At 38.0% G+C, this 16276-nt stretch overlaps 1 long non-coding RNA gene across 1 annotated transcript; it reads right to left on the bottom strand.

Annotated features, from left to right (window-relative positions):
* Nucleotides 1–415: 415 nt before the first annotated feature.
* On the bottom strand, nucleotides 416–4412 carry LOC126699094 (uncharacterized). The gene is made up of 3 exons (XR_007646682.1): nucleotides 3725–4412; nucleotides 1046–1299; nucleotides 416–950 (listed from the first exon to the last, which is right to left on the bottom strand). It is a non-coding gene; the product is annotated as an uncharacterized LOC126699094 (long non-coding RNA).
* Nucleotides 4413–16276: the final 11864 nt, after the last annotated feature.

The raw sequence follows: 16276 nt of genomic DNA, 5'->3' as shown, positions 1-16276 counted from the left end.
GACTTCTTGTCGCACAGAAAAGATGGACACAAATTAGCCTAAAAAATTACCATAAAATTTATGTAAAAGAAATTTTTTAAGACCACAGACACAAGACCTATAGTACACAAGTTCCAATCATCTATGTTAACATTTTGCCAAGTGCTTTCAACGTAAAGTCAGAATTGAAGAACCTAGAAGCTTTGCAACTTGAATTTTATAGAGCATTTTCAAAATCTCATGATAAAGTGTGATCATGAAGGAAAAATTATATGATAGGGACTGCAATCCTTTCTACAAGAAGGTGAATTTGGTGGTCTAATTACATATTTGACAAGGAAAGCCAAAGAGAAGGAAAGCCAACCAAATCCATATCTAAGATTAAACTTCCCGAATCTTGAATGAGAGCCAAATAAAAGGAAAAGCTCAACAAACCTATTGCAAAATTTAAACTTCTTGAATTTAAATTTCCATCCACATCACTCTATTGAATTCATCTAAAGCTGCCTTGTTCAAATATGCAAATACATAGACACAAAAATATAAAAATTTAGCAATAGATTTGTTGAAATATACATTGGCTCACAAAAATATTTCCAAGAAAATATACATCCAAATTCCCCTCCAACCATGGACTGCTAACAAGCCAAACACCTTCAACATAAAAAATCAGCATCAAGAACCAAAATTCTACTAAGTTCTTTACTTTCTTCTTTGTGATTTTATGCAATCAAGACTCTCTAACACTGTTTACATCCTGGGCTGCATCTTTGGATCAAGTTCAATGCAATTTAGTGCAATATGAAATGCTGCAACAACTAGCTTCTTTGCATACATTTCAGGCAGCAGTTCTGGGTCTCTAACCTTGTTGCCATGAACATATTTTCAGGGGCTGAACTCATGGGATTCACAACTATGACCCGGATATGCAAACTTGTCATCCACAGAGGCAAAATCATTCAATCTTCTTCCTGAAATAACAGATACAACTAAATTAAGGAAAAGGTTACAAGGAAAAATGAGTCTAAATAATATAGTATATATGTAGAAGTGTAAAAAAAAATACCAAAAGCATGGAAACCATCCTGATCTCCCGAGATGGCATTGCTTTGCCCAGAAACTGAAAACTTCCTACGTGACCTTTGTTTTGACCCCTTGTTGGGAACTTCCAAACCTCATGGCTTCAAACAGAAAGCAAATATGGGTAGCTTTTCAATTGGTGCAGCCTGCTCCAGGCATCCATTAGGATGTTGGTATTGTTTTTGGTCAAAGCTAGCTCCCACTCCTTCACTTGTTGTTGATACTTTCCCACAGCGGTGGCTGAATAAAGCACAATAGAATGAGCCTTGAGATACATTTAAATATAAATACAAACAAACAAGCAGATTAAATATACACAAGCAAAATATCTATCAAAATATATATAAATACACATGCACAAGCAAAATAAACAGGAGTTGCATGAATTTCATGTCCCAAAAAAAGGAACTAACAAAAGCAAATGACTCCCCCCAAATTGACAATATATATCAGCATTAAATTTTGTAAAATCTAAACATAATTTATATGAAATGGGTTTAAGTTACACCTGGTGTAACTTTATAAGAGTTACACATTTTTTAAACTATTGATTTGTACTAGACCTAAGGGTGAAAAAAAAAAAAAAAAACTCATGGTCATGTCATTATTATTCCCTAAAAATTAGTAATTAAGTCATTAACTCTTCTTATTAAAAATAGAAAAATAAAAAACAGCATTAACTCTCTGCTCTCCATCATTAGCATCATCTTCTCTCCCTCTCTCACACGGTCCTTGTATTCTATGTACTTTCAGGCAACCTTTAATTATACAATTGTTAAATTGTATACCCAACTAAGATCTAACCCCAAATATCTTTACATAAACTGCATATAAAGTAGGAGAAGCACTCTAAAAAGGTATCAGGTTCAATGAATTTGTTCTATTCAATAGATCAATCACCATGTCAACCATAGAGCTAGAGTATATATGCTACCTTTAAGAACTTATTTCTAATTAAAATCAAAGGGATTTCACAAATTTTGTATACAAGCTATAATTATATAAGAAATAAAGGTTAAAAAAAAGGATTTGTTATACTAATTATTTTATAAGAACTGAAATCGAACAAGACGCTTATATCTATAAGAGTGGGAGGAAGGGAAGAATGGATATAATATAATAATAAATGAACGAAGCAATCAAACACTGTCACTGGTGGTGCAACACTGAAAGCATGGCCCCATGAAAGAACAGCTTCACAGGTGGTAGCAAATGAACGAAGCAATCAAACACTCCCAAACATAAAATTATAATAAAAATTTCACTTGTTTCTTGAACTTGCCCTTAATTTCCATTGTTGAGGGTGAAAGCACATAAAACACGAGACCATGTGAGAGAGGGAGAGAAGATGAAGATGATGATGGAGAGCAAAGAGTTAATGCTGTTTTTTATTTTTCTATTTTTGATAAGAAGAATTAATGACTTAGTTACTAATTTCTACGGAACAATAATAACATGATTATGAGTGTTTTTTTCACCCTTGGATCTGACACAAATCAATGGCCCAAGAAAGGTGTAACCTAGAATGCACGGACGCGGCTGGGAGGGCGCCGCATCAGAGTCCGACGCGGCGCGACGCGGGACGCGGTGTCCGACGCGGTAGACCGCGCGTCGGTGCCGCGTCTGCTTTTTTTTTTTTTTTTTTTTTCTCAAATTCACGCCGACTCGGCTCGATTCGTGCCGATGCGGCTCGATTCACGCCGAATCGGCTTTGATTCGCGCCAAACCGGCCTGTTTCTGCCGATTTCGGCCTGTTTCGGCCATATCGGTACATATCGACCGGCGACCGATACGGCTGATACGGCCGAAACAGGCCGAAATCGGTCTTGAAACTCACTGGAGAGGCCGAATTTCTGACCTTAGATGCGTTTCTTGCCTTATTCTTTCTTTGTTTTGTGAATCAAGTATATTAATGTGTTTTTTAAGAATATTTTAATAGTAAAAATATATAGAAAATATAAATAAAAATATTTTTAATCATTTTTTATTCGCCGAGTCCCGCCGCACCCGCACCCTATTTTTTCAAAAATTGCCGAGTCCCGCACCCGCACACGAGTCCCGAAACGCACCCGTGCTTCATAGGGTATAACTCTTGTGAAGTTACACTAGATGTAACTTAAACCAATCTCAATTTATATATGTGAAAACTAGACCACAAGGCAACATAATGATAAGAAACAAAAAGTAAGTTAAATTATTTCTTTTTCATATTGCACATCAATTCAAATCCAAAAAATATATTCCTTCCATCAGTAGATGTCCAAATCAAATTCCTCTCTTATTCTTCCAGAAAACTTCACTCTCATCTTACATAACATGTGCCCCTCAGTTTCCAAGAGTGTTTAAAAACTCCGAACAATATTTCTTCATATCATTTTAATTCCAAATATTTCCCTTCTTTGTTTACCGCTGATCTTAGTGGTAATTCAGCTTTTACGATTTTTTTTTTCCCAAACTTGTAATAGTGGCTTTGTTTACAACTAATCTAAAATTCGTATTAGCGTCTTTGTAAAAATTAAATAAAATTAAGATCGCTTCAGCAGAAGCTGAATCCTTCAATAACTCAAGTGCACTCTCTACATAGAGGATTACATCCACTAAGGTAACTTACATCATATTGCTGAACATAATATCAAGAACAATATTAAAGTGATTCAAAAGATACCTGAAGATGTCAGATTAAAGGCATTCCCTTCCTCTCCCTTTTTTGCCACCAATGCTCATAAATGGTTTTGATTAGATCCATGGGTCTTCTATTTCTTCAAATGAGAACTAATCACACTGTTAATTTCAAACAGCCTTCTCAAACATGTCCATTGTCCTTTCAAACATCTCCTCAGAGATCTTTCCCAAGCCACAGTCGTTAATTTCAGAGGAGCTTGGATTGCTCAAAACCCACTCCCCCAAAAAAAAAAATTACAAATATATCACAGCAAGAACTCAAGCTAGCCAAAATGGTAATTTTACGAAAATTAAAAACAAGAAATCTAATTATCACAGAAGAAAAAACTAGAATTAAATCATCCAAATATCTCACACAAAAGAAACCAAAAGAATATCAAATACAGAGGGATTTGGTAAGAAAGCTGAAAAAAATCGGAGCCTTGAAAAGATGGGTAGTAGAATCGGTGGTCCTTGGCGGCGAAGAGGTGGGTGGAGATGGGAATGGCGGAGCATGTGGCAGTGGTTGGAGTTTCTGAGAAGAACAAAGAATGAGGATGAGAGAGGCGTTGATGGGGTTTTAAAGAGAGAGAGAGAGAGAGTATTTTCTTCCCGTCAGTACGAGTCCGTGATGTTCTTGCCGGTCTGAGGTTGCTGAGAAAAACAGAGGTGGAGGAGGATGAGAGAGAGGAGAGAGGGCGCCAGGCTAACCTGTTAACAGCTCTTAGGGTCATGTGCATTGCACAAGACCATTACATACGTGTTCCCTTATTTTGTTTGACACCTGTCCCTGTTTGCAACAGTTACTGCGAGCTTGTTAGGAGGAAATCCTGTATTTTATTTATCGGGGGGACTATCATATATTTTCATAATAAAACATAGGTAGTTAGTTGTTATTTGTTTAAATTTAAATTTATTTCTAAGGTTAATTTTTTCCTTCAATAATAATAATTAGAAATAATTTGTCACTTAAGATTTGTTATTGTAAATATAACATTTATCTTATTTATTTGTGGGAGTTTATCAAATCACTAGTATTATGCCATGCACGGTTTAATAAAAAAATTATATATAAAATTTTAAATATAAATTTTTTGATAATATAATCAAATCTAATAACAAATAAAATAGTAAAAATATTTTTAAAAATTAAGTTACATGGAAAATGTATATTATGTAAGTTTTTTTTTTTTTTTGAAAAAAAAGATATTATAAAATATTTTTTAAAATTATGGCAAGGTTTAAATTTCTAAAAGCAATTAGAAATCTTTCCATTATACTTGCTAACATGTATAGTAGTAGAAGTGCTAATGATATATAAATTTCTTATATATATGACCAAAAACAAATTCCATAAATTACAAAAATGTAAGTATTTAGACTGTAATGTAAATATTTACCTATAAATTACCAGTCATAGCCATTTAATGTTACCATAAGTGAGGAAATAATCTGCATAATCAATTAAGAAGACCAAATCAAAAAATAATATCAATAATCAAGATGAATTTCATTATCTAAAATTTTTTTAAAAAATCATATAATTTAAGCAATAATTAAACTACGTTAATAGAAAAATAGATACTCATAAAAAAATGAAGATAGTTCTTCTCACATAAATCTCCTAATATCATATGGTAGATGAGTTTTGTGGGGTCCAGTAATAGACGGACCAGGCCCATTTGCTGATGAAGGGTCCAAAGGCCCACACCTAAAAGGGTCATGGTCAGAATTCAAGAATAAGGTGGCCCAACTGGCCCGGAGAGGCGGCCGAGGACAGTGCAGTCCTCGGCCGACCCAAGAAAGAGGGCAGAAAGGTAAAGGGGAGTGCCCGAAGGGGAGTGCCCGAAGGGGAAATCTAAAATATCTAAGAGAGGCTTCCTTGGCCACATTTCCCGTGCATATCTCTGCGCCTAACAGAGCCTTATCCATGAATTTTATCAACAACTCTCGACGACTTAGGTCTGAGACTGATGGGACAAGTATCAGTCTTGAAAGGGTCGACCCTACACGTGGACGAAGGAAATTGAACGCGTGCGAGTATAAAAGAAAAAATATGTAACCTAAAGAGGGGGTCCTCCAGTCCCACAGAAAAGGAGAAAGGGCTTCAGAGGCAACGACACTGGAACCATGCATAAACATCTTAACAAACCCACAGCCGGGTAAACAGGATTAAGCCTTTCGATCCCACTCTCTACAAATGATATTGTATGGGCCCATTTACGTGCGAACCCAACTCAACTGTGGTTCAACGCAAATCGTGCGCCTACAAGTTTCATCCCAAATAGATTTAGTGATAAAATTTTGGCTGAAATAAAAAGTCCATAAATTAATTATATATATATATATACATATATATATATCTAAACCTTCTAGGGTACCACAATTAAATTAATTTCAAAAATAGATTAAAAAAGTGCATAAAGCGAATTAAAAACTGTATTGCAATGTAAATGTAAAAGTTTACATATAAATTACTTGTCTAGTCATTTTGATATTGCCATAAGTGAGGAAATAATCTGCACAATTAATTAAGAACACCAAATCAAAAAATACATCAATAATTGAGATGAATTTCATTATGTAAAATGTTAAAAATAAATCATAGAATTTAAGTAATAATTGAACTACGTTAATAGGAAAAAAGAAGAAGAAGAAGAAGAAGAAGATAGCTATTCTCACCAAAAAAGCCAAATCTTTCCTTCTGAAGTTCTTCACTTAATTTTGGTTTTTTATTGATTGATTTTAGCATTCTTAAATAGTAGAATATAGTAGACTTAGAGAGTTTTACTTCAACTCACGTGGCCTTATTTATTTATTCTTAAATATGGTTAAGCCATTTGGCGCAACCATATCGTTTAAATCCAACATTTTTTTTTTGGATAAAATCTCAACTTTTATTATATAGTTAATAGTATATGACGCAAATACCAGTTACCAAAGTCTACCAACAAAACGAATTTAGATCAGGGGATTGCATCAGGTGCAATAGCCTATGAATGGCTAAGATTGATATTTGCAAAAAAAACAACTTTCAATTTCAACAATTGATTAAAAAATGTTAAGAAAAAAAAAGTGGAAAGTGAAAATATATTGTGAGGGAAAAAATGGATTCCACCGCACTCTCAAGGGAAGAACAAGAGGAGCTGGTACGTAGCAAGAAAAAAGTGAAGGACGTTAGCCATGAGGGCTATCGAGGAAGACAAGATTTTGTCTTGAAGCCTCCATACCGTGAGCAGGGAGGGTGGAGTGAGGCAAACTCTTTCAAGGAAAAGCTTATTGGGGATATACCAGGGGCTTACACCCAAGCTTTCAACTTTAGCGACATCATGGAGGATGATGAGGAATCTGATGAGGAGGTCGAAAACCTCCGTGAAGGGTTAGTTGCCATCAAACTATCCAAGGACTTCAAGAAGAAGATCCGTACTCCATGGACAAGGGCCCTCATTGTCAAGGTTTATGGCAGGGGGGTGGGTTTAAGTTTCCTTCATAGTAGATTGTTATCCATGTGGAAGCCCGCTGGAAGACTAGATTGTGTGGACTTGGAGTAGGGGTTTTTTCTAACTAGATTTTACTTGAAAGAGGATTATGAAGCTACCCTTCAGAGGGGACCTTGGTTCATTGGAGAGCATTTTCTCTCCATTAGACCATGGGAGCCAAACTTTCGACCGGAATCGGCAAATGTCACCTCGGTGGCTGTCTGGATTAGACTTAACGGACTGCCAATCGAGTACTACAACTCGGAAGCTCTACTGCAAATTGGGAAGTCCATTGGCAATGTATTAAGGGTTGACACACACACTGCGAACGAAGCTAGAGGCAGGTTTGCTAGACTTTGTGTATAGATCGATGTGGATAAATCGTTGGTGACAGCGGTGTTAATAGGGAGGTTTGAACAATCGGTTTGTTATGAAGGCATTCAGAAATTATGTTTCTCCTGTGGTAGATTGGGTCATAGGAAGGAAATCTGCCCGTACACGATCCGTCCAGCTTCGCCGGCGAAAGAAGGGATGACAGCAAATGACAGGGACGGTGAAGGACGGACATGCGATATGCATGTACCGCACGGTCCTGCAGAGGGAATGGAGAATAGTAGGGTCGTGCATGGGAATGTGGCTGAGGCAGTTCAGGAAAGTACGTACTGGCCTTGGACTGTAGTTGCGCGAAGGAGGAACGTGCCAAAAAATCAAAGGAGTGGAGGGGCCCAGGCTGTGCTGGATAACGGACGGCTAAAACAAGAGCAAAGAAAGGCAGAGGATGAAGCAAAGTTTAACCTCTCAGCGGGAAGAAAAAATTTGAACGATGGGCTAAGGAGAGAATCTAAAAGGAAGTTAGACCCACCAAAAGATTTGGCTCAAGCCCAAACAGCAAGCCCGTTAAACGACTTAAGGCCAAGAGGCTCCAATTCGAACCATATATCCTTACCTCACAAATCCGCTGGGTCAGCTACGACAATATCTCAACAGGCTGTGAGTGCTAATCCTTTGAATGATATTGGACCAGGGGTTGCCAAGATGGGCCCAAATGTTAGTCGTGGTGATGAGTTAGATGAGAAGGGTTTTAAATCAGAAGCCCAAAGCAGTCCTTCAGTCAAGGGCAAGAAAGTAATTGCAAGGAACAAAGCCAGGAATAAGAATTTCAACGAAGCTACTGGAAGCAGCAAGACCCATTTCAACTTAACTTATCTAACTCCTAAAATTCTCAGTAGAGATGGAGCTGATAACGATCCAAGCACTCCTTTCTCCTTTTCTACTACCACTAATGCCGAGATGGACAAGCTTCACTGCCATAAGACTTGTGGGATTATTAATAAAGGCGAGTGTGGTAATGAGAGAGAGGACGGCGCTGGTGATGGGGTGGTCCGATCGCCGTTTGAAGGAAGCCGGGATGATGGCGGAGATGCCGGGAAGATGGAGGGGCTGTCTGCTAGATTCGGACCCGACAGGGGGACTGAAGTTGCAGTAGCTTCAACCCAGGTGCACCACGATGAAGGGGTAGTGGCAGTCTTTGATGGCGGTGAGCCCGAAGAAGAAAGAATGGAGTTCGAAGAGGAAGGCGGAACGAATGCTTTCCTGTGATGTGTGCCTTTCTCCTAATCTTTCCTTATTAATGAATATTTTAGTTTGGAATAGCAGGGGCGTCCTGAAGCCTAATTTTCAGGAGTATGTTAGAGAGTTGGTCAGAATTCACAATCCGGCCATTTTAGTAATTATGGAGACTAGATTGGGTGGAGATAGAGCCAAGGGAATCACGGATAGGCTACCATTTGATGGCGCCATTCACATTGAAACAATCGGGTATGCTGGAGGTTTATGGCTTCTTTGGAACTCAGACCTCGTGGAGGTGGTGCAGCTGGCTGATACGGAGCAGGAAATTCACGTGGAAGTGAAGGTAATTGCTTCTAACCTTTCTTGGATTTTGTCTGCTGTATATGCTAGTCCTAGGAGTGCAGAAAGGTATATTTTGTGGGAAAATTTAATTAAGGTAGCTGGTTTACATAATAAGCCGTGGGTGATAGTCGGTGATTTTAATGAACCCCTGTTGGGTGAGGATAAATTTGGAGGAAGACCTGTTAGTATCTCGAGATCCCTCCATTTCAAAGACTGTCTGGATAAATGTAATATGGTTGACTTGGGATTTTCCGGTCCCAGGTATACGTGGACAAATAGGAGAGACCTGAACAGCCTAATTCAAGAGAGAATTGATCGGTTTTTCACAAACCCGAGTTGGTGCCTTTTGTATCCAGAGGCTAGAGTAACTTATTTAACTCGTTGCCATTCCGATCATTGTCCGGTTCTCATGGAGACAGCCCCTAGGAGAGTGACTCACCTTAGTAGACCTTTCAAGTTTCAGAGTTTCTGGTTATCTGATCCTTCTTTCCCTAGGGTTGTGATGAGGGCTTGGAATCAGTCTAGAAACCTCCCGGCCTCTATAGAGAAGTTTACTAGTGAAGCGACTCAGTGGAACAAGCATCAGTTTAGCAACATTTTTGTGAAGAAGAGGAGGTTAATGGCTCGGTTGAATGGAATTCAGAGAGCCATATCATCTAACCCAACCTCCCCTCTCATCGATTTGGAGAACCAACTGCACAAGGATCTCGAGATTGTTCTAGATCAAGAAGCGGAGTTGTGGGCCTTAAAATCTAGAGTTAACTGGATGGTGTTGGGAGACCGAAACACCTCTTTTTTCCATGTATCCACTCTTGCTAGAAGAAAGAGGAATATGATCAATGCAGTAAAGAATGAGGTTGGGGACTGGATCACAGAGGAAACGGAGGTTATGAACCATTTCAAAGAGGGGTTTATGAAGTTATATGCTACTTCCCAAGTGATGACTAATTGGAACACTGTTAAGTGGACCAGTTGGCAGGTTAGGCTCACAGAAGAAGAGAAAAGTAGTCTTAATATGCCGGTGTCTGATGAAGAGATTACCACTGCTTTATGGTCTTTAAAGGCTTTCAAAGCCCCAGGCCCCGATGGGTTACACGCTGGTTTCTTCCAGAGATTCTGGCTTACGGTGGGGAATTCTGTTAAGGAAGAGGTTAAACAAATTTTCCTGCAAAGGAGAATTCCGGATTACTTAAACAGCACAAGTATTGTTCTCATTCCAAAAATCCAAAGTCCGGAATCTATTGGTAATTACCAACCTATAAGTCTTTGTAACTCGGTCTACAAAGTCATCACCAAAATTATAGTTGGTAGGCTACGGCCTTATTTAGATAAGCTTATAGCTCCTTGTCAAGTGGCTTTTGTTCCTGGTAGAAGAGGAGTAGACAATGCTATAATTGTCCAAGAGATTATCCACTCTATGGAGAAGACCAAAGGGAGAGGAGGCTACATGGCTTTGAAGATTGACTTGGAAAAAGCTTATGATAAGCTTGAGTGGAGTTTCATTAGAGACACCTTGATTAGATTCAATTTGCCGAAGAACTTAGTTGAGCTAATCATGAGCTGTGTCTCATCTGTTTCGACTTCTATTCTCTTCAATGGAGGGACTTTAGACTCTTTCAAGCCCACTAGAGGTATAAGACAAGGAGACCCTTTATCTCCTTATATATTCATTATGTGCATGGATTATTTGGGGCAATTAATTCAAGAAAAGTGCGCTGCAAACTCTTGGAATCCTGTTAAGGCCTCTAGAAGTGGGCCGGCCTTTTCGCACCTTTTCTTTGCAGACGACCTGGTTTTGTTTGCAAGAGCTAATCCTGAAAATTGTGCATCGATTAGAGGAGTTCTGGATGATTTTTGTAGTCAATCAGGGCAAACCATCAGTAAGGCCAAATCTAAGGTCTTTTTCTCCCCCAATTTGGATAAAGACCAAAGGGATGCCTTAGGTGACATTCTCGGTTTTCAGTCTACCCCCAACTTGGGTAGATACCTTGGGTTTCCTTTGAAACATCGCGGAGCTTCCAGCCAAGATTTTAATTTTGTGCTTGAAAAGGTAAAGAAGAAGCTGGCTGGGTGGAAAGCAAACCTTCTATCTATGGCTGGCCGAGCTGTATTAATTCAAGCCTCTACTTCGGCTATACTAGCGTATGTGATGCAAAATAACTTACTGCCTGGGAAGATTTTGGATGGCATTGATCGGGTGAATAGAAATTTCCTTTGGAATTCCTCTAGTACTAAGCAGAGTATGCATTGGGTAGGGTGGAGAAAGGTCACTACCCCTAAGGAGGTAGGAGGCTTGGGCTTGCAAACTGCCAAGGGAAGGAACACAGCACTTCTTGCTAAGCTCAATTGGAGGTTCCATATGGAGGGTGAGTCTCAATGGGCTAAGGTTCTTCGATTTAAATACTGCACACACCAGAGGTTAAATTCTAGAAATGAAGCTAAACTTCCTGGTTCTCGTACTTGGAAGAGCATGAAGAAAGGAGAAGAAATTTTTAGAAAAGCCATCAAATGGATTCCTGGGTATGAAAGTAACCTTAGCTTTTGGAATGATAGTTGGTCTAACATGGGTATACTTAGAAACATCATCCAAGGCCCTCTCACTATTGAATCCTCTAATCTTAGAGTTAAAGATGTTGCTGAGCTGGGAGGATGGAATTGGGACTGGCTCCATATAGAACTCCCTGAGGAAGTTAAAAGAGATATTCAAGCTACCCCTATTCCGTTTATGAGGAGGAATGAAGATAGATTGGCTTGGAAGCACTCTCCGAGAGGCTCCTTCAAGCTAAAAAGTGCTTACTTACTTGCCATTGATCCTTTGCCTGACCCAGGTTTCCAAGGTAAGTGGATATGGAAGCTAGACACCTTACCTAGGATTCAAATGTTTTTATGGAAATGCATGCATCAGAGCATAGGTGTAAAGGAGTGCTTGCAAGCAAGGGGGATGTTAATAGACACGGCTTGTCCTCACTGTCTCAACAAATCTGAATCCATTTTGCATGCTCTGCGGGACTGCCATGTGGTTAAGAAAATATGGCATCAATTGGGTGTGCACCTTTTGGACAACATCTTTTTCTCTTCCAACCTTCAGGAGTGGTTAGTGAGTAATTGCTCCTCAAAGAGCATCCGTGTGGCAGGTCAAGCACCATGGAACCAGGTCTTCATGTTTGCTGTTTGGCTGATTTGGCAAGGTAGAAATAAATTAGTTTTTGAAAACAAAAGGTTGAATCCGAAAATTGATGGTGATATTGTCTACAAGGCAGTAGAGTACATTCACTGTGCTGGTAAGCCGTTAATGTCAAAGCACAAGATCATGAAACAAATCAAGTGGGAAAAACCTATTAATGGTTGGAGAAAACTTAATGTAGATGGAGCTTCCATGGGGAACCCAGGTAAGGCTGGAGGTGGTGGTTTGTTAAGAGATGAGGAAGGTGATTGGCTTGGGGGATTTGCTAGAAGAATAGGCAGTGCTAATAGTTTTACCGCTGAATTATGGGCTCTCCATGATGGCCTTATGTTGTGTAATCAGCTGAATGTGCAGGCGGTCAACATAGAGCTGGATGCAAAATCTATAGTTGATGCCATTAACCTCCAAGGTAAGTCGAACTCTGTGGTGTCTTCTATTTTGGAGGATTGTAGACATTTGATTGCTATGATTCCCCAAACAACAGTAAGGCACGTTTTCAGGGAAGCCAATCGGAGTGCTGACAGTTTAGCAAAATTAGGCCTTATTTTAGATGTTGATTTCATCTTGTATTCCAGTCCTCCTGTGGACTTATTTTCTTGCCTGGAAGCTGATAGCCAAGGCGTGTACAGCAGCAGGCTCTGTTTTGATCCTGGGCTCTCTTTTTAGTTGTGAATGAAGTCTTCCTTTTTACCAAAAAAAAAAATATATTGTGAGTGAAGGGTGGGTGAATTACAACCGGGTGCAATACCCTAATTCCAACAAAACAATCTCAAATCATAAAACACCAACCATTTTTTCCCAAAATTTCTCAGTCAGTCAACTCAAGACCTCCAACTCTGCTTCTTCGGACCATCGCTCCGCTTCACTGACTTCGATCACAGCTGCCGACCGCTTCACAAATTACACACCAACACTTTGGCTTCTCCACGTCTAGATCCGATCACTGTTCATAATCACACTGAGGTACGTTCATAGATCCCCCATCTCTAATCTGATATCTCTCTCTGCCATATGTTTTGTGACAGAGGGTCGGCGTTTTTTTAAATTTTCATGAAACCTCTCTCTTTTCTCTTTCTCTGATTTCTCCCTGATCTTTCGCTTCTTTCTCTTGAATTGAATTTTGATAAATGCTTTCATGCTGAATAATAAATGTTTCACTTGACCGATCAGTAGAAAAATTATAACTTTCTTATCGTGCAATGAATTATTAGCATTAGTTTTAATGTTTAATAAAAAAATATATTATATGGAAGTATGGAACTAATTTTTGGTACAATAGATTTATAAGATAGGGAAATAATGAAGCACCTTAAAATTAAATAAATAATTAATGGAATGAAAACTCAACAAAAAAATGGAATGAAAAATTAAAACATTAATTTTATGTAGGATAAAGTATCATGACTTTACAAGTCAAGAAATTATTTGAATTGTTACGTAGATGAAAGATAAATCTTTATAAGTAATAAAAACATTTTAAAAAAAAAAATTGTAGATAATGGGGAAGTCACCTGTCACCGGCAATGTTTGATTTTTTCGAAAGAAAAAAATACAAATAATTTAGAAGGTAATGGTGATGATTTAATGTTGCCATTCTCTAGAGTTGAAGTCCTAATTTCTAAAAATCCTCAAAAAAAATTTTGAAAAAAATACCACAGATAAAAGTCAACGAGCTTACATTAAGCTTGCCCCCCTCCCCTAGGTTTGAATATTGGTTCCGTTCCTAGTCCCATCCCACCCCTTTAACCACATAAGTCCATGGAGAATATGGTCCTCTTATAGAACACAACTCCAATAACTAATTTAATGTTGACTCCACATACATATCTCAGTAGACAGATTTAAAGTGCAACTCACCAAGCCTTGTAGGGAGAAATCTAAACACAATTCACATTCAATATTCCAACGAGGACATTCAAAATGGAGCATAGATGATCAAATGGCTATCACTCTGAGAGTAATCTGCAGGAATTGGAGGCAACGGCAGTCTGGTGATAAAAAGAATGGTGTGATCCTGCAAACAATTATAATTTTAACAAACTAAAATAATAAAGATAGACAGAACCAGCGCCAAGTCAGATACACAGTCCATGAAACAAGTAAAGCCTACTGAAATAACAAACTGAGGTGGTGTCAACAAGCCATTACAATTGCCCAATACTTGCAAGCTGGTAATTGATTCCTTGCCATGCTTTCCTAGAACCTGTTTTTATATCCTTTGATTGGTAAGGCTGCTTTCACTTTCTTCGATAAGTTCACATTCTTCTTCCACAACAATATTAGCAACCACAAGTGTCAAAATACACAATAACATGAACAAGCACAGGACCTTCCTAAAAAGAAGTAAGATGAAGGCCAATCAATGTAAATATCTAGAAACAGAAGTTATATAGAACCACACGGGAATCTTTAGAATGATTCTTCCTGAGATCCAACTGCATTCTAGTCTCTAATTCTACCTTCCAAATGTATTAAATGCTGTGATTTGTGGAAATAGAACTGAGTGATGCATTTCAACAGTTAAAATTGGTATCCCACTTGGCAGTTATGGTGCAAGATCTGCTAGGCTGGAATGATTATATAAGGAATTATGGTGCAAGATGTGCTAGGCTGGAACAATTATATTTGGAAATCCACGATATATCAGCACGATTTCAGATTGATTTCAGACAAGATTCAATAAAGCTCACCATTTGGTTTTGAAAGTTCAAACCCTATGCATATTGAAACCAACAAGTAACAACTTTAAGCCAGGAACTAATATATGAAGTTATGGACAATAGTGTATACCCCAACTCTTCTGTGTAACAGATCAAGACTTCCTAAGCATCCTTTTCATCCCGGAAAAATGATATAAAAATCTGAATCAACACTAGAGAGAGATAAAGAGAATGCATTACATCAAATTTTATTGAACTCATGCTATAGTAGTAAGATTTATGAGGAACAAATAAAAGGACATGAGAAAGCCTTGTGCTGAAAAGGACAAAGGAGCTCCCAATTCCTGTTTTAAAACAAAATTACAAACTAAGATGTCTTGAGTAAATTTTGTTAGACATACCTATGACCAGCGGCCAACTGCTCTACCACTGAGCTACTAAGGAACAATGAGAGACTAGATATCATAGATTTTAATTTCCATTCTTAACCCATAAGAACTTGAAGTTCCTGGAGTTACCGGTATTGTGTTGGATATCAGATTGAGAGTGAAGGTTCAACAGTGTTTTATATCTCTTTTTGTTTGATACCTTATTCTTTTCTAAAGGAGAGAAAGCTCCTAGAAGACAACCTTTAACTCTCTTTTTCTCTAAAAATATTCGAAAGTATTATGCAATTGAGAGTAAGTTTGGTCATCACAGTCCCTAATCAATAAGGATGCCTTGCTCATCAGAATTGCTACTCCTACCTGCTTCTATAGTTTGAAAGACTCAATTACCATCCTGTCTTGTGTAGCACTTCTTCCCTTATTTGCTTTTGCTTCATGAGAAATATTTAGTTGAGAGTTTTATGCTTATAAATTCCAGATTCATAAATAATGTTTTCTTCAAACTCTTGTATAAAAAAGTTTTTATGTTTTGTTTTGTTTTTGAAAATAAGTGGTAGTATAGGCCTTTAGTACAAATATTTGAGACTTAGAGAAACTGATGCTGAAAAGCAATAAATACTCCTACACCTACAGAGAAATTTATAGCGGCAGCCATTAAATTTAAACATCACAGTTATCAGTGATTACAAGCATTTACATTCTAAAATTTTTTTTGCAAAACATTACACTAACAACATTGCATAAGAAGAAAAGCACAAAACTTTGAGACAACAAAAGACCAACTTGCATCCTGTCTAGCTAGATCAAGGCGATTATGTCCATTAGAACAAGTTCATTGAGTTCTCCTTTCTCAGCAGCTTCCTAAATTTCCTGCGTATAAGAAAGTTAATCAACACTTTTTTCTTAGTAATGAAAAGAAAAGCATCCAAAAAAGAA

The sequence above is a fragment of the Quercus robur genome, chromosome 9, assembly GCF_932294415.1.
Source record: "Quercus robur chromosome 9, dhQueRobu3.1, whole genome shotgun sequence".
NCBI lineage: Eukaryota > Viridiplantae > Streptophyta > Magnoliopsida > Fagales > Fagaceae > Quercus > Quercus robur.
The sequence above is the reverse complement of the archived record's forward strand: the minus strand, read 5'-3'. Positions and strand labels throughout refer to the sequence as shown.